This window comes from Nicotiana attenuata, chromosome 3, assembly GCF_001879085.1.
Source record: "Nicotiana attenuata strain UT chromosome 3, NIATTr2, whole genome shotgun sequence".
In the NCBI taxonomy this organism is placed as follows: Eukaryota; Viridiplantae; Streptophyta; class Magnoliopsida; order Solanales; family Solanaceae; genus Nicotiana; species Nicotiana attenuata.
Window position 1 is genome coordinate 46,646,283 of NC_031991.1, and position 22,592 is coordinate 46,668,874.

The window sequence follows — 22,592 nt, forward strand, 5'->3', positions numbered from 1 at the left end:
TCTGCGGCTTTACCCTGGCCTAGCCCTTTTCGCTTCTGCGACGTGCCAATCGCAGATGCGGTACCGCTTATGCGGACCCCTGACCGCATCTGCGGTCCTTCACAAAATACTCCAAATCGCTTCTGCGCTCGCTCCTCCGCAGATGCGGTCCCGCTTCTGCGGAACCTTGACCGCATCTGCTGTCCTCAAGCCTTGGACAAAAAACCGCTTCTGCGGCATGCCAACCGCTTCTGCGGTGCTGCTTCTGCGGTCAACCAACCGCAGAAGCGGAAACACCAGCAACCAGATGCCTTCAGCTCCCTTCCAAATTTCGATTTCGATCCGTTAACCATCCGGAATCCACCCGAGGCCCCCGGGACCCCAACCAATCATACCAACCAACCCCAAAACACATTTTGGACTTGCTCGAGGCTATAAATCATAACAAACAACGCTAAAACCATAAATTACACCCCAATTCGAGCTTTATGAACTTTGAACTTTCCAACTTCTATTCCCGATGTTTAAACCTATCAAATCACATCCGATTGACCTCAAATTTTGCACGCAAATCACATTTGGCATTACGGACCTACTCCAACTTCCGGAATTTGATTCCGACCCCGATATCAAAAAGTCAACCCCCCGGTCAAACTCTTCAAAAACCTTCAAATCGCAATCTTTAGCCAAATGGCTTCAAAATGGCCTACGGACCTCCGAATTCACTCTCGATCGCGCTCCCAACTCCAGAATCACTATACGGAGCTACTCCCAGTCTCGGAATTCCAAACGGATGTTGATAACACCGAAATGCACTTCAAACCAAACTTATGAAATTCCTTCTAAAATACTAATTTCCACAATAGGCGCCAAAACGCTCCCGGGTCATCCAAAACCCGATCCGGGCATACGCCCAGTCCGAAATCATCATACGAACCTGCTGGAACCTTTAGATCCCGATTCCGAGGTCGTTTACTCAGAATTCCAATCCTAGTTCATTCTTTCAACTTTAAGCTTCCGAAATGAGAATTCTCTTCCAAAATCAACTCCGAACTTCCCAAAATTAAATTCCGACCACGCGTACAAGTCACAATACCTGAAATGAAGCTGTTCATGGCCTCCGACTGCTGAACGGAGCGCTGGAACTCAAAACGACCGGTCGGGTCGTTACATTCTCTCCCACTTAAACATACGTTCGTCCTCGAACGTGCTGAGAACTGTACTGAAGTAGTCTGAAATTACTGTTTAGCACCTCATGCACCCTCCCGTGCCACCACAACTTGGCTGAGCACATAAGCTCGATAAATTCTGAAGACATCCCCTTTTATTCAAGCAAATAAGCCTTAAAGCCCGATTCCAACATCCGGAATCCCATGCCAGGCCTGTTTCCAACACACGATCACCATATCAATCACCATACGCTGTACTCAAACACGATTGCATAACTTATTGAATTCTCAATTTGCACTAACCACTCGTAGGGCCACAATAACCTTCCTTTGATCAAATTAGCCAAGGTTCTACTAGTCTGATGCTCCCATTGCACCCCATAACACATACAGGTCTTACTCTAACCTTTACCATACTGCCATGACGGAAGAGATGTACCCAAACTCATACTCAACTGCCGAATCAACCAATCATCGAATCCATACTTCTGACAAGAAGCATCACCACGTTCTGAACCAAATGATGATCTTTGCTCCTTAAGGTACTTCATACAATCAAATTGCACTGACCCTTAATCTCATAATCTCGTCTCACCCAGTACGAACTTCTCAGGAAATAAGCCACTTCGGAAGCGATCCAAAAATCTCATATAACGTCACAACATGCCAATAGGCCACCAATCCGAACTCAACACAAACAAGAAATCAAGCTCTGGAAGGAATTACCAATCCCCCGCACTAACACGGATTTTCCTCAGAAGATAGGAAACGAAACACACAAAGAAATAACATGTAGTAAACTAGACTCGACATCACACTGTTGCGGCGCGCAACCCGATCCAAATAACACACCCATGGCGACGTGCCACCCGATCCACAAATAGATCTCACATAAGGAGATTGAACTTCGAGCGAAATCTGCTCATTACAACGAAACATCGAATTCCGATCGTAAGCACGCTAAGTGCATAATACCATCCCTGAGAGAAACACATAGCGCTATAGGCTACAAAACTCAAGCACAACTGAGTTGCGATACAAGATCTAAATCTCAAGAGCCATCCTGCTCACATAACATCATCGCCACGCGAACCCTTAACACATAAGAATTTACCAAGCCGTCTCACAACTCATACGGCGCAATACCTCATTATTTGAAATAGCTGATGACAAAATAACACCCCGACTGTTCCTCCATAGGGAACGCTCGCTGAAATGAACACAACCGGCCTGATATAAAGCCCCGTTCCATATATAAATCAATCCATCGATCTCAAGCCGATTTCTGATTGCACCAACTTGGCGAATAACCTTTCAAAGGTTCATAGTAACTCTCTTTTCCTCATGACACATAAGAACAACCGTCATAACCGGAGCAACCTCCCCAGTTCATAACCCCAATAAACAAAGTGCCCTCCAAGCATAATTTCTCAAATCAATGACATTACCACAATCCCGTTACTTGGTTCAAGTCTCTAGCCAATCAAGTGACTACACGTCACACTTATACAATCTTCCCATGGGGCACGCCCTTACATTCTCCCAAAATAAATAATGGGTCTGCTTATTCCAACTATCGGTCGCACTAACGCTGAAAAGCGATCAAGAATCTCTAACCAGGATACAAGGCCCTTTTCACAAAACATCTATCTCAGGTAGCGCTGAAAACCACACCGATTTACTTTAATCATTCACCCCCTTTACTTGCTTATCCGAGCCCGTGACATCCTTACCAGTGCCAAACTGCAACCTTAATCCTCACTTCGTGTTTCCATGCTACTCACTGCACCCAACGTGCCAACATACAATAGAACACGATTTTCATCGTAGCTCCGAAATCATTAATATTTTTAACACTTCATCATATAAGAACTTTGCACTTAACTCACTTCATGAGAACCATAGCAGCACACAGGTAAACTTCCCATAACCGTAGAATATGCGAATCTGCAAATAGTGGCCCAAGCCACCATAACCCTTTCCGGAATCTGCTTCCACACAACAAGCCATAACGATAGAAAGCTTCTGAATAACATCAATTGCGGTGGCCGACAAGCCTCATACGTACCGCTACAAATCACACACACAACTTGATCATACTGAATGAACTGATCACAAGTCCCAGCATGCCCAAATTCAACTGTGGCTAATCAATCCCTTTCTTCCCAATTTATCCTTGGGTGCTTTGGAAATATTACTGACTCTCTTCAACACATAACATACTCCATCTAAACTCACCCCGAGTGACCTTGAATCACGAGACCATGCTGGCTCAACCCCTATGAACCATTTCGTACTTCCCAACTGCTACATCACAAGCCAACCATCACACAACATTCTGCCACTTCTCATAAGCTGCTTTCCAAGCTTGATTCTTAATTGCACCAATAGGCTCAAAATCAATAAGCACCATACTTTACCTCTTTCGAATCCATTAGGACCGTTACTGAGAGCCACCCGCTCTGACTGGGTCCCGAATATAATCAACTTCATGATCCTTCTAACACAAGCATACCCTCTCGACGGGGCACCCGACAAAATCACTCCCCAAATCTGAACAAGGGCCAATAAGGCCAACGATAGCATACCTTTAATAATTCCTTTGCTCAAATTACCACTCATGTTCTCTTTCCGTAGCTGAGACAATCCCACCAAGATATTAATAACTGGAAACCTCGCAAGTAGCTAATCACGCAACCCAAATCATAAGCGGTGGGACTCTCCCACTTAGCTTGAAGCCATTATTACCAAAACTCTGGAGTTCACCATTATTGTTAATCTCTTGTTGACCTAACCTTGCGCAATCAATTGCCAGCCTTCCAAATATCTAACCGTAGAAACCCAATTGGATACTCTAAATCATTAACACCATTCATACAACAATTCCCTTGGCTGCATATCCAGTAGAACTCTTCGCAGAAGCCTTGCCAACCACGCGACTGCTAACCTGCTCACAGGAATGCCCAACCTGTAGAAATCACCCCGACACCTTCCAATGCTGCTACACGGGTGTAATCACCATGACATCAATAACCAAATCCTGAGTCTAAGCTCACCTTCTAACTGTACCAGTCCATTTACCCCTTGTGAACATCAATTAAATGAGCGGCAACACCTTTCAAATTCCGAGTTATGCTGCATCCTTCTTTATTTCAAGCAGCTCCGTTCCGCCATACCGAATCTCCTGCCGCCTAACAACCCATGCTTCAAATTAAACCTGCAGACTTCAATTGCCCGTCGCTAAAATCCCAGGTTCTTCCAAACTATCCTTAGGCGCGTAGTCATCCCACTACCAAGCCCATATGCAACATCCTCCACTCTCCCACTTTGGGCAGACTCGCTCCTTTAATCAACTACTCGGCATGTGCTCCCCAAGCCTGACCTTTTAGAAGTTTAAAACTCCGCATGACACTTCCCACATGTCTTTCTCATCTCTTGCTGCTCAGTCGTTGTCTTAATAAAATTTATCTTCATAGTACTAGAATTCCACAATTTGTTATTAATCCCAAACCTTTCCGAAGGTCGTCTTTATCGAACCGTCAACATTTGAAACACTGATTCAATCCAAAATCGCCGCACCCTGCGATATTTGATAGTTGCATCTCCGATACTATTTCTCAATACCATGCCCCAAGGGCGAATCATAGAAGATCATAACACCGATAAACTTAATACGTCCAATTAGGACAACAGCACCTCAATAGAGAAGAGATCTCCTTCACGCTTGCAATTACCACGATTCATTACCTCCTCCAGTCCACATCTGACCATCCTTAGTTCGATTGACTTTCCCCGGCCGAGAATAAAATACGGAGTCCCTTTGATTACACACTGAGTAAACCTCCCTTCAAGTCATTCACTGCCCCGACACGTGGGCAAACATCCTACCATCGCAACAATACTGCAGAATAATCGCTCATAAGCATTATGGCAACTTCTGCCTAGCCTCAAGGCTCTCAGAAGTTCTGTTACGGAGCTAAAACAATGGAACACCCCTCCGTAATGTGACTATATTAGTCCAATAAACTATACCAGGCAAATCACCCCGCACCACACTTGTAGTGCCATTACAATCCTTCAACTTCCGATTTATAACATGCGCTCGCGTCGCGTAAGATTGAGTGGAAAGGAATCAAAGGCATAAGCCTCAAAGGAATTGAACCGCACGATAAGAATTAAAGAAGGGAAGTAATCCTAACAGTCCTGCAGCCTCCCGAGGATAAGTATAGACGTCTCCGTACCGATCCACAAGACTCTACCAGACTTGCTCATGACTCGTGAGACCGACGGGAACCTAGAGCTCTGATACCATGTTGTCACGACCCAAAACCCACTACGGGCCGAGATGGCGCCGGACACCTCTGTCAGGCAAGCCAACTAGAATACTTAATTAAATTCTCGTCATAATAATTTTGAAAACATTTCTTTTATACAATTTAAACAAAACCCAGTATATTCCTCCGAATGAATAATGAAATATTTAAACAACTTTTAAGATTTCCAAATAATTACAAATACATCCCCAGAACCAGGTGTCACAAGTGCATGAGCGACTATCGATAAGGAAAATAAATACAACACCTGTCCGAGATACAGTGGGCAGGGAACAAATAATAAAAATGCTGAAGGGAACTATACTAGCCGCGGGTCGCCTCGAACAATGCAGCTCACCTAGTCCCCGAATCGTCCGTGCTGCTGCGCCCAGTAGGCTGCTAAAGTAACATATACATGTGCAATAAAAATGTACAGAAGTGTAGTATGAGTACGTAATCAACGTATACTCAGTGAGTATCCCGCCTCATCCCGAAGGGGTAGAGACGAGATGGCCAACTCCGACACTCACTAGAGGTCAATTAACAGTATACTATAAGTACGAGGATAATCATGAACACATGTAGTAATTCTAACTCACGAAGCAAGGAAAACAGGTAAACACCTTTAACAACTAATCGGGCTTCCAAAATTTACTCATTACTATCCTATCGGATTATATCGAGCCACTAAGGGCCAATACCACCTTTTAAGGTTCACGAGCAACAGATAAACATGCGCAATCATACCGAGGCGACGGCCCGATCCAACAGAAATAAATGTGCACTTGCCGAGGGTCGACGGCGCGCCTATAGATGCATCTATTAATCTGCCGAGGCGTTCGGCCCGTTCCAAAATAAATACACACAGACAGATAATCAGTCAAGAAGTCAACGTGGAGCAAATATCCAGGAAAGGTCAATTGTCTTTATTAATTTGAGAAAAACGAGCTTAAGTCTTTTAGAAAATCCAATTATTATTTTAAGGTGATTTAAGCAATCTAAGCCATCAATAATTTCACATTTATTCCACATATAACATGCTTTTGGGTCCTAAACTACCCGGACAATAGCATATAGTAGCTACGCACGGACTCTCGTCACCTCGTGCGCACGTAGCCCCCACAACTAGGAGCACATAATCAATTTAACTCACCTATGGGGTAATTTCCCCCTCACAGAATTAGAAAGGAGACTCACCTCGCTCTGAAGGCTCATAACCGGCATTCTACATTCTTCCGAAGACTTGAACCAACGCACAATGCACCAAAACTAGCCAATGATCATACCAATCCATTAATATATGCTCAACTATACTTTACAACCCAATTTATAACAATTCCCAACCCCGAACGAAAGGTTGACCAAAATGCCCTCGGGCCCACATGCTCGGAATCCGAAATTTTTCGAAGATAAAGGTTACCCATGACCTTAGGAACTCAAATATATAATTTTCTCCTAATTCCATACTCAAAATCATGGCTAAAATCCAAGATTATCATTTTCTAGGTTTCCAACCAAAACCTCAATTTTTATACTAATTTCCATGCTAAAATCCATACATAATTGATGTATTTAACTCAAAATAGGTAGGGATAACATACCTTAACATTGATGACAAAAATCTCTTCTTGAAGCTCGCCAAAATCGTCCCAAGCCATGAAAAATGTGGGAAATGAACCAAAATCCCGATTTAAAACAAGTCACTGCCTCCAGTCATTTCCGCTTCTGCGGGAATATAACCGCTTATGCGGTTCCGCTTTTGCGGACATTAGGCCGCTTCTGCGGCTTTACCCTGGCCTAGCCCTTTTCGCTTCTGCGACGTGCCAATCGCAGATGCGGTACCGCTTATGCGGACCCCTGACCGCATCTGCGGTCCTTCACAAAATACTCCAAATCGCTTCTGCGCTCGCTCCTCCGCAGATGCGGTCCCGCTTCTGCGGAACCTTGACCGCATCTGCTGTCCTCAAGCCTTGGACAAAAAACCGCTTCTGCGGCATGCCAACCGCTTCTGCGGTGCTGCTTCTGCGGTCAACCAACCGCAGAAGCGGAAACACCAGCAACCAGATGCCTTCAGCTCCCTTCTAAATTTCGATTTCGATCCGTTAACCATCCGGAATCCACCCGAGGCCCCCAGGACCCCAACCAATCATACCAACCAACCCCAAAACACATTTCGGACTTGCTCGAGGCCTTAAATCATAACAAACAACGCTAAAACCATGAATTACACCCCAATTCGAGCTTTATGAACTTTGAACTTTCCAACTTCTATTCCTGATGTTTAAACCTATCAAATCACGTCCGATTGACCTCAAATTTTGCACGCAAATCACATTTGGCATTACGAACCTACTCCAACTTCCGGAATTTGATTCCGACCCCGATATCAAAAAGTCAACCCCGGTCAAACTCTTCAAAAACCTTCAAATCGCTATCTTTAGCCAAGTGGCTTCAAAATGGCCTACGGACCTCCGAATTCACTCCCGATCGCGCTCCCAACTCCAGAATCACTATACAGAGCTACTCCCAGTCTCGGAATTCCAAACGGATGTTGATAACACCGAAATGCACTTCAAACCAAACTTATGAAATTCCTTCTAAAATACTAACTTCCACAATAGGCGCCAAAACGCTCCCCGGTCATCCAAAACCCGATCCGGGCATACGCCCAAGTCCAAAATCATCATACGAACCTGCTGGAACCTTCAGATCCAGATTCCGAGGTCGTTTACTCAGAATTCCAATCCTAGTTCATTCTTTTAACTTTAAGCTTCCGAAATGAGAATTCTCTTCCAAAATCAACTCCGAACATCCCGAAATTAAATTCCGACCAAGCGTACAAGTTACAATACCTGAAATGAAGCTGTTCATGGCCTCCGACTACAGAACGGAGCGCTGGAACTCAAAACAACCGGTCGGGTCGTTACATTCTCTCCCACTTAAACATACGTTCGTCCTCGAACGTGCTGAGAACTGTACTGAAGTAGTCTGAAATTNTGCAACAAGAAGTAAGGCAACCAGGGGATGTAGTATCCTGTGTTGAAAATAAGATGAGGCTCGTGGCACTCTGAAATACTACTAGGGGATGTCGTACCCTATGTAGAAAATAGTGCAACCAGGGGATGTAGTACCCTGTGTTGGAAATAAGATGAGGCTCGTGGCACTCTGAAATGCTACTAGGGGATGTCGTACCCTATGTAGAAAATAGAAATGCAACCAGGGGATGTAGTACCCCGTGTTGGCAATAAGATGAGGCTCGTGGCACTCTGAAATGCTACTAAGGGATGTCGTACCCTATGTAGAAAATAATGCAACCAGGGATGTGGTACCCTGTGTTGGCAACAAGAAGTGCAACCATGGGATGTAGTACCCTGTGTTGGCAATAAGATGAGGCTCGTGGCACTCTGAAATGCTACTAGGGGATGTCGTACCCTATGTAGAAAATAATACAACCAGGGGATGTAGTACCCTGTGTTGGAAATAAGATGCAGCTCGGGGCACTCTGAAATGCTACTAGGGATGTCGTACCCTATGTACAAAATAATGCAGCCAGGGGATGTAGTACCCTGTGTTGAAGATAGGTTGTTGATCCCCTATAATGAAACTAAAACTAACAATCTTACGTGCGTATTGGAAGGAAATCATGGATTTGAGAACTTCACTTGGTGGTGTTCGTCTTTCCACGAACTGTTTCACTAAATTATTAAGTTCCTGTTCTAAACAAAGAAAGATTAGTTTTAAAATGGTGGTCAGTTTGTGGCCTTGATTATTTCAATCTCTTGATCTCGGCTCATCTTTTTTAATGATTTCAACAGCAACTGATTATTTTCTAAATACCAACTGCATTTCTGACTCTGGAGAAACTTTAGCTTTTCCAAACATTGCCATGAAGGTACTTAACCTTTTTCAACTTTATGTTGCCTTTGTGAGCATTCCGCTTTTGACCTCTTTCAAAGTTTTCCATTTCAAAACACCGGCCAATCATGGCCAGTCGGGGTTGACTTGATATCCTTGTCGAGGCTGGGCGCCTTTTGAATATAGCAGCTCGCTTCAAATGAGAATCCTGTAAATCGGTCTTGCCGTCTTTTCTTTGCCTTATTTTTTGAACATAGTTAGACCGAAAGGGATTCAAGGAAAACAAACAATAAAATGGACAAATGAACTTATACGAGAGGTATCCCTTTCGAGGAAAGGAAAGAAGGACTTATCTGGAGTAAATGCAAACTTCAATGAACATGACATGGCTTTTGGACTGGATGCCTGATCTGTATAAACCGTCTGATTCTCAGAAACTCATCACAATTTTTGACTCGAAAGCGGGAAACCTTACTCATGATTTTGTTGATTCCATGGTTGTGTGTGTCTTCTTTTCGATCAACAGTGCCCTTTGCGAGTTTTCACTAGCTGATCTCTCTCATTTCTCTTTTCACCATCGTCTTAGAGTGCCCTTTGCGGGTTTTCACTAATAAGACTCTCTCATTTTTATTTTCTCTACTCACCATCGCCCTACAGTGCCAATGACGGTTTTCACCAATAGGACTCTCTCATTTTATTTCTCTCATTTGGTTGCATCTGATCCAAGTAATCGTATCCTCCAATTCTAGAACATTCTTGCCGATTGATCGGAAGGACTTGAAAGGGTTTGGGTAAAAAGAATATGGATTGAATTACAACTTTGGAACCTTTCAGGCAAAATCATTACCGAAACATTATAATATCTGCCCCAGTTTTACTTTTTGGGGAATTTAAATTTTTATTTTGGTGTGACTGAACCTTAGAGACAGGCTGCCTATGTATCCTTTCGGAATCAAGTCGAACGTAGTTCAGGAAACTCTATTTTTGATTTTTTTTCTTTTGCTCTTTTTTTTTCTCTTTTTTTTGTTTTTTTTTGTTTTTTTTCGTTTTTCTTTTTTCTTTCTTTCTTTTCTTTGTCATTTTTTTAATAATAACTTACAGATTCCAAAGAGGGTAATCAAAGAGAGGGAACCAGCTCAAAGGGTTTGCAAAAGGATTAATAGTGTTTGGGTAGCAAGAAAGAAAACTTCCGTCATGCCAATCAGAGAATGTTAAACCAAATAATGAGACATAGTAACTTTTGACTGCATCTTTATTGAGTGTTGTCTCGAAGACATTTCCTTTGATGTCTCCCAAATATAATAGACCTATGCAATACTCTTGTTAATGTATGGACCTTTGTAATTTGGAGCAAATTTTTCCTTAGCTTCTTCATGGTGCGGGAGAATATGTCTCAGGACGAGTTGCCCCGCTTAAAATTTTTTGGGACGTACTTTTTGTTGTAAGCATGGGCCATTCTTTGTTGTACAACTGCCCATGGTAGCCTCCAGCCAATCACTTTCATCAATCAAAGACATTGTTTCAATCAGGTCTTGACTGAATCTTCATCAGCGATCTCGGCTTCAACAATGATCCGAAGAGATGGAATCTCATTTTCGGTTCAATTCTTTGTTTGTTTTCTTAAAAGCCTTATCTTCAACACATTATGCCTCTTGGTTCATTATTTCGAAATCTGACAGCATTTTAGGATCTGGGCATGAAGTCCGCAAGCATGTCGTATTATTAAAATCTGCATTTACAGAACTCAAAAGAGAATAAGAAAAGAGGCATTCATGGATGATGAAATACTGATTTCATTTATTTGAGAAAAAAAATAGAGGAGTTTACACAAGAATGTAAGATAGTAAAAAAAATATTGGGATGACACACTGAAATAACTCTAAAGGTAGAAAAGATATCAAGACCGGCTACCGAGACTCCCGTCTGATAGGGCTTTCAGGGTCGGCGCCCATTTTTTGTTTCTCTTCTGCTGCGGCAGTGGCTACTATGACTTTCAATACTGGATCAAATTCCCCATCGTCAAATCATCCTGAGTAGGCCATGTCCTATTGCTCAAATCTGGTAAAGTCAATCCCACATTTGCCTTCATTTTTTATTTATTACCGCCAACTTGCCTACTTGCCTTTTCTTGATCTTGGATCAACAACAATGGTGCTTATTCCACTTGTTGAGAAGATGCTTTTACTTCCGAGGATCTTGGATTGTTTGCGTGACTTGCCATTGCAAACTAACAAACCGAACACCTTTAATTAGCTTTTATTTCAAAACAACAAGCGTGTTAGAATAAACACTCTCTCTTTTATTTCTTCTTTTTTACAACTTTATTCTCTCTTTTTTTTTTTCAAAATGATTTGATCGAACCTGATGTGGGTTGTCTACGTATCATGTGGAGACATGAATCAGATCTTGCGTAGTTCGGGAAGATCAAGAATAAATAAATAAGCTAACTCTTTTTTTTTTCTTTTTAACTTTTTAAAATATATATGTATGTATATATATATATATATATATATATATATATATATATATATATATATATATATATATATATATAATCGTAAAAGCTCCTAACAAGAAAATTATTTTTGAACTTTGAATTCTCTATCTCTTTTTTTTTTTTATATATATATTTACAATTTTTTAAAGAAAGACTTCTAATAAAAATTCTGGTAATTTTCGAAAGAAAGAAAGATTTTTTTTTTTTGAATTTTGAATTTTTGGGTGAAAGACTTCTTAAAAAAAAAGATGTGGAAAATATTTTTTGGATTTTTCTGAAAATTGGGGGCCGGACCTGATGAAGGTTGCCTACGTATCTCACATCCGGTGAGAATCAGACCTGCGTAGTTTGGGCAGTTTTACACACCAGCAACAACTGGAGTTTGATCAGTAGAAAGAGCAGTTTGAAACAGAAAGGGCCCACTGGATACGCTCAAAGAGTCAGCTTTATGCACAATTAGAAGAAATAAAAAGGCAGAAGAGGGGTCATCAACACACAGATTTTGAGGAAGAGCGACGTCAGTGGATGATTGAGAGGGGTGTGTTAAACCATCGCATTGAAGAATATGAGGGACGTGAGGCTCAGATGGGGCACACCCTCAACACTACCCAGATGTGGTTGCAGAATTGTCACATGAGTATGGGGCAAGCTAGAGAGCAGGTACTTCGATTGGCAGAAAAAGCAGCATATGTTCATAATGATCATCGTCGTCTAAACAATGAAAAAGCTGGTCAACAAGCACGTGTCCTCGTTCCACAGTTGCCGACGGTGTTTCAGAATTTGTACGAGACTTTAGGGGGACAGTGGAGGCCAAGAGATGCAGACCATTGATGATATCAGTTTAGGAAAGAAGGCTATTGAAGATTAAATTTTTAGTGCAGTCCATTAGTTCTTAGTTTCATCGATTTGTCGCATTTTTGGAAATTTTTTTAGTTTATCAAAGTTTATTTTATTCCAGTCATGTTTCTGTCTGTGGAGTCACTAGATTCAGTTTATATATATTTCCTTTCTCTCATTCTATATAAAAACAAAATTTTAAAAATATTTTAGTTTGCTTTATTTATTTACAGAAAAAAAGGGAAGAAATCATTAGAATTGTTATTATTTCTCCTGAACTACGTGATGGTCTGATTCATACGGCGTCATGATAAGTAGGCAATCCCTATCGGATGCGATCATAGCCATAATTAATCTAAAAAAAATTTTGGAAAAATAAAAATAAAATAAAAGTGCAGTAAGTTCAAAAGGAAATAAACCAACAAGCCGGGATGAAGCATGAAGCCTTCCAAAATCATTTTAGAAATGAAAATGGCATTAGGTGCATGGCATACAATGTGTGATTAATATCTGAAAAATGCCTAACTCTAACACATTTATTGTTTGTTATCATTAAAGAGATAAAGGTTAAACAGAGGTGGTTGGTTTGTGGTTTAAACTGGCGACTCACCCTTACAACACGAGGTCAAAAGGAAAAAGTAGAATGGGAAACAACAGTGAGAATGAGTCAGATAATGATGATGTCCATGGACAATTGGTCGAACAAGATTCGGGACTGGTTGAAGAAGTAAGACTGTTGAAACAACCATTGGCAGATATGTACTAAGCCTGGGTGAATGGACAGGCACCGCCCTCACTACCCCTGTGGCCTTCGGATAATCTTCGTAATGTGTCAGTTGCAAATCAAGTGCCTATCTCCATAATAAGTAACCCATTGTACCAACCTGGATTCAGTCCGAGCATTAACCTCCCCACTATCCCCAGTACCTCCATTCCACGTCCTCCAGCCGCACCCTTCAGAAATGACCCACATACTGTACCCATTTTCCCTACTTTCACCGTTCCTCAACCGGCTCTCGCTCAAAAGCTCAACAATGATCCACAATTGAATGCTCATGACACCCAACACTACTCTCTAGAACTAACTTTCAAGGTTCCAGATTCATACAAGCATACTCCTCAGAACATGTTCCCAGTCGAGATCGAAAAGCCCAACAAGAATATGGAACAAGAGGAAATGACCAGAAAAATGAAGAGCTTGGAGCAAACAATGAGAAACATACAGGGTTTGAGAGGCCACAAGAGTGTTTCGTTCAATGATTTATGCATGTTCCCCCATGTTCATTTGCCACCCGGTTTCAAGACCTCCAAGTTTGACAAATATGACGGGCATGGTGATCCCATTGCCCACTTGAAGAGATATTGTAACCAATTGAGAGGAGCAGGAGGCAAAGAAGAATTACTCATGGCTTATTTTGGGGAAAGTTTGACAGGAATTGCTTCAGAGTGGTTCATAGATCAGGACATCTCTCACTGGCACGTTTGGAATGACATGGCTCAAGATTTTGTCCAACAATTTGAGTACAATATTGATATAGTGCCAGACCGCTCCTCTCTTGTCAACATAAAGAAGAAACCAGCAGAAAGCTTCAGAGAATATACAATCAAGTGGAGAGAGCAGGCTGCTAGGGTGAAACCACCAATGAAAGAGGCAAAAATGATTGACTACTTTCTCCAAGCTCAGGATCCTGATTACCTCCATTATATGTTGGCCGCCATTGGTAAGCCTTTTGCTGAGGCGATTAAGATTGGGGAAATAGTTGAGAATGGCATGAAGTCGGGCAAAATGGTGAGTCAGGCAGCCCTTAAGGCGACCACGCAAGCAATTCAAAGCGGGTCAAGCAGTTTCGGAAATCGGAAAAAGAAAGAGGAAGGATCCATGATGGCATCTGGATTCGGGGAAGTTCAAAGAGGAATAGTTCCTTCATATGTGCAATTCCAACAAGGACAATCCAATTCTTCTCAACATTATTATCCGCCTCAGGGTCCCCGATACTCATTCCCCTCGCAACAATACACAGTGTGTAATGCTCAGCGTTATGCTAGGCCTCCCAATCACCAACAATGGCGTGCACCGACTCCACAAAGCTCCCGTCAACTCCGGCCAAATTTTCAGACGCCATATAATCCTCGTCCCAGACAGGAATATTTGAGAGAACAGGAGCCAAAGAAAAAGTTCACCTTAATTGGAGAATCGTATACAAGCCTATTTCGAAAGTTGATGCAGCTGAAATTTATTGAACCTATCATGCCGTATTATGTGAATCCAAATTCAAAAGGTTTTGACTCTAATGCGAGATGTGAGTATCACTCTAACACCCAAGGTCATAGTACCGAAAATTGTTGGACATTAAAGAAAGCCATTGAAAATTTGATTGAAACAAAGGCAATTGTGGTGACAAACAATGAAGATACTCCTAATATCACAAATAATCCGCTCCCAGCTCATGATAATGCACATTGGATGATTTGCGATGATCGTGATTATAAGCAGTCTGATAAAATGGAGATGGTTGTTGGAACTATAAGGCAAGAGCCGAAAGTGATAGTGAGCCCGACGCAGTTGGCACCGTTGATTGTGAAAGGTGCGAGTTCTAGTTCAAACTCGGCAGGTTCTGAAAAAACGGTTCTCTATGTCCCTGGAAGCACGAAAAAGATTGGGGTTCAATTGGGTGGTCCAAAACTTTACATCCCTGGGGGCATTCAAAAGATTGTTCCGAATAATGCTTTGAGAAATATAACAAAGCCAGTTGTGATCCGACCTGTTGCACAACTCCCAGTGTCAAACACAAAAGCTATTCCCTAGAATTATAACAAGACTATCATGACGTACAAAGGAAAAGAGATAGTGGAAGAAATAGATTAAATGGGAGGCTTGACCCGCTCTGGAAGGTGCTACTCGCCAGAGGAGTTGAGAAAAGCTAGGCAAGCGAAGGAAAATCACTTTCCAGTGAAGGAAACCGTTTCAGAAAAAGAAGCGGAGGAATTCCTTAAGAAGATGAAAATGCAAGACTACTCAATCATTGATCAACTAAGGAAAACCCTTGCTCAGATATCTTTGTTATCTCTGCTTTTGCACTCGGAAGAACATCGCCGTGTGTTGATCAAAACTTTGAACGAGGCATATGTCTCAGAAAAGACAACGGTGAATCAGCTAGAAAAAATGGCTGAAAGATTCTTTGAGGTGAACAAAATTTCTTTCAGCGATGATGATTTGCCTGAGGAAGGGGCTGGGCACAATAAAGCTTTGCATCTTATGGTCAAATGTGAAGGGCATTACGTAAAATGGGTCATGATTGATGGAGGCTCTAGTGTAGATGTATGCCCTCTTTCTATTCTACAACAACTGAACATTGACACTAACAGAATTCGAACTAGTAGTGTCAGCATCAAGGCTTTTGATGGTTCAAAGAGAGACACTATTGGGGAAATCGAACTCACCATGACAATTGGCCCAGTTGATTTTAACATTGTTTTTCAAGTGTTGGATATGAAAACCTCCTAAAATTTTCTTCTGGGGAGGCCGTGGATCCATATGGCCAGAGCTATACCATCCACCCTACATCAAATGGTCAAATTCGAATATGACAGGCAAGAAATTGTTGTTCATGGGGAGGATGACTCATCCGTCTGTAATGACCCGTCCATTCCATGTATCGAGGCCAAGGAAGGATGTGAATCCCTCATATATCAAACATTTGAGGTGATTGAGGTAGACCAAGTGGAAGAAGGAAAACCAATTCTGCATCCCCATCTTTCAGCCACATCTATGATGGTAGCTTCACTGATGTTGAGGAACGGCTATGAACCAGGAAAAGGATTAGGATCCTTTCTGCAAGGAATTGTGAACCCCATTGCTCCCTTTTCGAAGAAAGATACCTTTGGCTTGGGTTTTAAACCAACATCAGCTGACATAAACAGAGCCAAGGCCCGCAAAAAGAATGGTTGGAAATTGTCAAAACCAATCCCTCACATTGCCTACTCTTTTGTCAAGCCACAATTTGAAGAAGTCCAAAATCTTTCTACTCAAGATGACATTGATGAAGTTTGCCAGGGTCTCAAGGAGATGTTCTATGGATCAATATGGTTCAAGTTGGTGAGGGCCCTAGCCGTGCAAGTGTTCAGCTGATTGGTCCAGATACCTCGCTCAACAACTGGGAAGCAACTCCTCTTCCCATCAGGAAGGAGTCTTGGTAGTCTGTTTTGTTGCTTTTTCTGTATTTGGATTATTTTCAGGGTTGTAATCCATATATTTTAGTTTAATTGCTTTGCTTTGATGTTAACCCTTCTATCCTTTCAAATTCAATGAAATGAAGTTCCAGTTTCATAGTAGAATTCTGTCTTTTCCTTTCCCTAATTTTTGTTAATTTCTTATCATTTTCAGTTTCGTTAATGCTGGCTTTAAAAACATGACATGCACGCGGAATTCATGCCCAGATCTTAAAAAGTTGTCTAATCTCGAAATAATGAATCAAGAAGTTGAGTATGATGAAGATGAGGCTTTTAAGGAAATAAAAAGAGAATTGGATCAATTTGAGAATAAGCCTAAGCCTAACTTAAATGAAACTGAGGCAATTAACGTGGGAAGTCCTGAAGAAACCAGGGAAACAAAAATAAGCATTCATACTGAACAAAAGACGAGAGATGCCATAATTCAAGTTTTGTTCGAGTACAGAGATGTATTTGCTTGGTCATATGATGACATGCCGGGTTTGAGTGCCGATTTAGTGGTTCATAAGCTTCCCATATATCCTATTTTTCCACCAACCCAACAAAAGCAAAGGAAGTTTAAGACAGACATGAGTGATAAGATTAAAGAAGAAATCACGAAGCAACTAAGTGCAAATGTGATCAGGGTCGTCCGATATACCACATGGTTAGCAAATGTTGTGCCAGTTCCAAAGAAGGATGGGAAAATCAGAGTTTGTGTTGACTATAGGGATTTAAACAAAGCAAGTCCAAAGGACAACTTTCCCTTACCCAACATTCATATCCTTGTTGACAATTGTGCTAAACATGAGATCCAATCTTTTGTGGATTGGTATGCCGGGTATCGCCAAATTCTGATGGATGAAGAAGATGCAAAAAAGACCGCCTTCACCACTCCATGGGGAACTTATTGTTATAGAGTCATGCCATTTGGTTTGAAGAATGCAGGGGCAACTTACATGAGGGCCATGACTACCATATTCCATGACATGATGCACAAAGAGATTGAAGTGTATGTTGATGATGTGATCATTAAGTCTAGAACACAAGATGACCATGTGCAAGACTTGAAAAAGTTCTTTGAAAGGCTATGAAGGTACAATCTCAAACTCAATCCGGCCAAATGTGCATTTGGAGTTCCTTCTGGGAAGCTTTTGGGTTTTATAGTTAGTCGAAGAGGCATTGAGTTAGATCCCTCCAAGATAAAGACCATTCGAGAGCTGCCTCCCCCGAAGAATAAAAAGGAAGTCATGAGTTTACTCGGGAGGTTGAACTACATCAGCAGGTTCATTGACAGCTTACAACCACATGTGAGCCTATTTTCAAGTTGTTGAAAAAGAACGCCGCTATCAAGTGGACAGATGAGTGCCAAGAAGCTTTTGATAAGATCAAGGAATATTTGTCAAATCCCCCTGTTTTGGTCCCGCCGGAACCTGGTAGGCCTCTGTTTTTATATCTATCAGTAATGGATAGTTCCTTTGGTTGTGTTCTGGGTCAACATGATGCCACAGGCAAAAAGGAACAAGCAATATATTATTTGAGCAAAAAGTTCACCACTTATGAGGCCAAATACACTCTTTTGGAAAGGACATGTTGTGCCTTAACCTGGGTCGCTCAGAAGCTTAGGCATTATCTTTTGGCCTATACAACTTACCTCATATCCCGAATGGATCCCCTGAAGTACATTTTTCAGAAGCCGATGCCAACTGGCAGATTGGCAAAGTGGCAAATCTTGCTCACAGAGTTTGATATTGTTTATGTCACTCGCACTGCCATGAAGGCACAAGCTTTGGCTGATCATCTGGCAGAAAACCCAGTTGATGATGAGTATGAATCTTTGAACACATACTTCCCAGATGAAGAGGTTAATTTAGTTGAAGAAGCAGTCCAAGATGACAGTCAAGTTTGGAAACTATACTTTGATGGGGCTGTCAACATCAAAGGCGTAGGGATTGGGGCAATTCTTGTATCACCTACTGGGCAACATTACCCTGCCACGGCGCGACTTCGTTTCTTCTGTACAACCAACACAGCAGAATATGAAGCTTGCATCATGGGTCTGAACATGGCAATAAACCTAAATGTGCATGAACTGTTGGTGATGGGAGATTCAGATTTGCTTATTCGGCAGGCTCAAGGTGATTGGGAGACTCGAGACATCAAGCTCATTCCATATAGACAGTGTGTGGAAGATCTTAGCAAAAGGTTCAAGTCCATCGAGTTCAGGTACATTCCCAGGTTTCACAATGAATTAGCTGATGCCTTGGCCACCCTGGCCTCAATGCTTCCATATCTAGGTAATACTCACATTGACCCATTAGAAATTCAAATTCGGGATTAACATGGTTATTGAAATACAATTGAAGCAGAACTAGACGGTGAACCATGGTACCGTGATATTAAACAGTTTCTGAAAACAAGAGAATATCCGGAACATGCTAATAGGGATCAAAAGAGAACTATTAGGCGACTCTCTAATGGTTTCTTTTTGAGTGGGGAAATCCTATACAAAAGAACCCCGGATTTGAATTTATTGAGATGTGTGGATGCCAAAGAAGCTGAAATGATTATGAATGAGGTGCATTCGGGAGTTTGTGGTCCGCACATGAATGGATATGTTCTAGCAAAGAAAATCCTTCGGGCAGGATATTATTGGCTTACTATGGAGCGAGATTGCTTTCGTTTTGTTCGCAAGTGCCACCAGTGTCAGATTCACAGTGATTTGATTCACTCGCCTCCTTCAGAGTTGTATCCTATGTCGGCTCCTTGGCCTTTTGTTGCTTGGGGAATGGACGTCATTGGCCCATTTGAGCCAAAAGCTTCAAATGGGCACAGATTCATCTTGGTTGCAATTGATTACTTCACCAAATGGGTGGAAGCTATTACATTAAAAGCAGTTACCAAGAAAGCAGTAGTAGACTTTGTTCACTCCAACATCATCTGTCGTTTCGGTATTCCAAAAACCATTATTACAGATAATGCTGCTAATTTGAATAGTCATCTGATGAAGGAGGTATGCGAACAATTTAAAATTGAGCATCGCCATTCTACTCCTTACCGGCCCAAAGCTAATGGAGCTGTTGAAGCTGCAAATAAAAACATCAAAAAGATTCTTAGGAAGATGGTCCAAGGGTCTAGACAATGGCACGAGAAATTGCCTTTTGCTCTTTTGGGATACCGGACAACTGTCCGTACATCAGTTGGTGCAACGCCCTACTTGTTAGTTTATGGCACTGAAGCGGTCATACCTGGTGAAGTTGAGATTCCCTCTCTCCGAATAATTGTTGAAGCTGGGATTGAAGACACTGAATGGGTGAAGTCACGATTGGAACAGTTGAGTTTGATTGATGAAAAACGTTTGACGGTAGTTTGTTTTGGTCAATTATACCAACAAAGAATGGCAAACGCTTACAATAAGAATGTGCGCTCAAGAAAATTTGAGGTAGGACAGCTTGTTTTGAAACACATCTTTCCACACCAGGAAGAAGCAAAAGGAAAGTTCGCCCCGAATTGGCAAGGTCCTTACCTCGTCAAGAAAGTATTATCGAAAGGAGCTCTACACTTGGCGGATATAGAAGGAAAGGTGACAGACATATGCGTCAATGCAGATGCGGTCAAGAGAGACTATGTCTGACATGCTGCTATTGGGGCATTTGGTTTATACTTAGCATTCTCAGGTTGGGATGACGAAAAGCTATCATTCTCGCTACCCAAACACTGTTCAACCCTAGTTAGCCCTTCGAAGCCTTGTTTAAATTTCTTTGTGTTTACCGTCTTTTGGAACCAATGTAAAAAAAAAAAATCATCAAAAACAAGTTCATGTTCCTGAACTACGTTCGACTTGATTCCGAAAGGATACGTAGGCAGCCTCTCTCTGAGGTTCAGTCACACCAAACAAAAATCCACATTTCCCCAATATTCAAAGAAACTGGGCATGTTTTTATTTTATTTTCAATGGTTGTTCCATCAAATGGTTCCAAAAGTTGTAATTCAGTTGAGTAGTTCTTTTTACCTTTCCCTTTTAAGACCTTCTGATCATCTTTTGAGAATGCTAAGTCAGTACACTGCGGGCGGCACTTCAACCATGGCAAAGAGAGAAAAACAAATGAGAGAGTCTTATTGGTGAAAACCCTCAAGGGCACTATAAGGCGATGGCGAGTTGAGAAAAACAACTGAGAGAGTCTTATTGGTGAAAACCCTCAAGGGCACTATAAGGCGATGGTGAGTTGAGAAAAACAAATGAGAGTCTTATTGGTGAAAACCCTCAAGGGCACTATAAGGCGATGGTGAGTTGAGGAAAACAAGTGAGAGAGTCTTATTGGTGAAAACCCTCACGGGCACTATAAGGTGATGGTGAGTTGAGAAAAAGGCAAATAAGAGAGGTCAATTGGTGAAAACTCACAAAGGGCATCGTTGATCGATTTTAGGTCTTCTTATATCCCCGCACAAGCATCGTTAAAGAACTCTGATGTTGTAAACGTCAATACCACACAAGAGGGGAGGGGGGGTGATTTGTGTGGTACCTAATTTTCGCGTTAGAAGAACCTGGTTCTTCTAAGTGTTCTAACTACAGCAGTTTGCAGAATAATAAATGCTGAAAGTAAAGTGCACAGGGATTTTTACGTGGAAAACACCTGGCTCAAAAGGTGAAAAAACCACGACCTACTACTCAGTAGGATTTTCCCAAACTCCACTAAAATCACTGAGCCAAAAAATGCATTTACAAAACTCTTTGTAAACCTAAGGATTAACTCTAATCCCAGTGTGGCACACAGCCTCAACTGTTGCGACACTTTCAAGTTAACTCTAACTTGAATACTCAATATACCTATTACAATTGCTTCTATGAAAGCTGAAAGGTACAATATGAAAACCTACTACAGTTGAACTAGACTTAGAATAAACACAATGATGAAATTGGTTCTTCTATCTTAGTTCATGTAGCTTCAGACGTGCACACTTGTATCTCGCATATGTTGCTTGCAAATCAGACTTGATCTTTTTGGTCTCAAATATGCTTAACTTCTGCTTATGTGCAACCTGTAAAAGAGAACAATCATTATTTTTATAGAGTCAGTAATCAGAGTTTGATAAGAACTCGAATTGTGGATCCTTTGACAATTCGAGTCCAAGAACAATTCTAACTCCTAATCCATATACTTGATCAGGATATAATTCTCTTTTCATAAGGAGACTTCAACTCCTTATCCTATATGCAATCTTTTCGATCAATTCATAGGATATTGTTGCTGATCCTTGAGACTTATCTTCTTCACGTGTATGTCACATGTGTAAGTATATCAACACGGTGTCTCACATGATGGACCTGGTTCATGACTGAGTTTATTTTGTCAATCTTCAAAACTTCATCTGAACTTGGGCCAACAAATTCCCCCTTTTTGATGATGACAAACTCTGTGCTTTTATTGATCAGAGACCCTGTGGAACTTAGCTTAATTTTCACACTTTAATTTAACTTATCATTAAGGACCAGGTTTAATCAGGTTATAAACATCACATTTTTCAGAATACAAAGTAAAGCACAATATCTCTTCCCCCTTTTGGCATCATCGAAAGTTGCATTTTATTACAATCCCAGATGTTAATTATTACTCATGGCCGCTGGGGCAACTGCAAGTGAAAACATGATTTAGTTAATCAATAATCAGCTTCACAGAAATTTAACTATTAAGAATCAGAAGTTTCATAGAACAAAGAGAAAACAAAGCACAT

The 22,592-nt window shown here is 41.5% G+C and overlaps 1 pseudogene; it reads left to right on the forward strand.

Moving 5' to 3' along the window:
* LOC109224330 overlaps nucleotides 1-15,456 on the forward strand; it is a 33,082-nt pseudogene extending 17,626 nt beyond the window's left edge.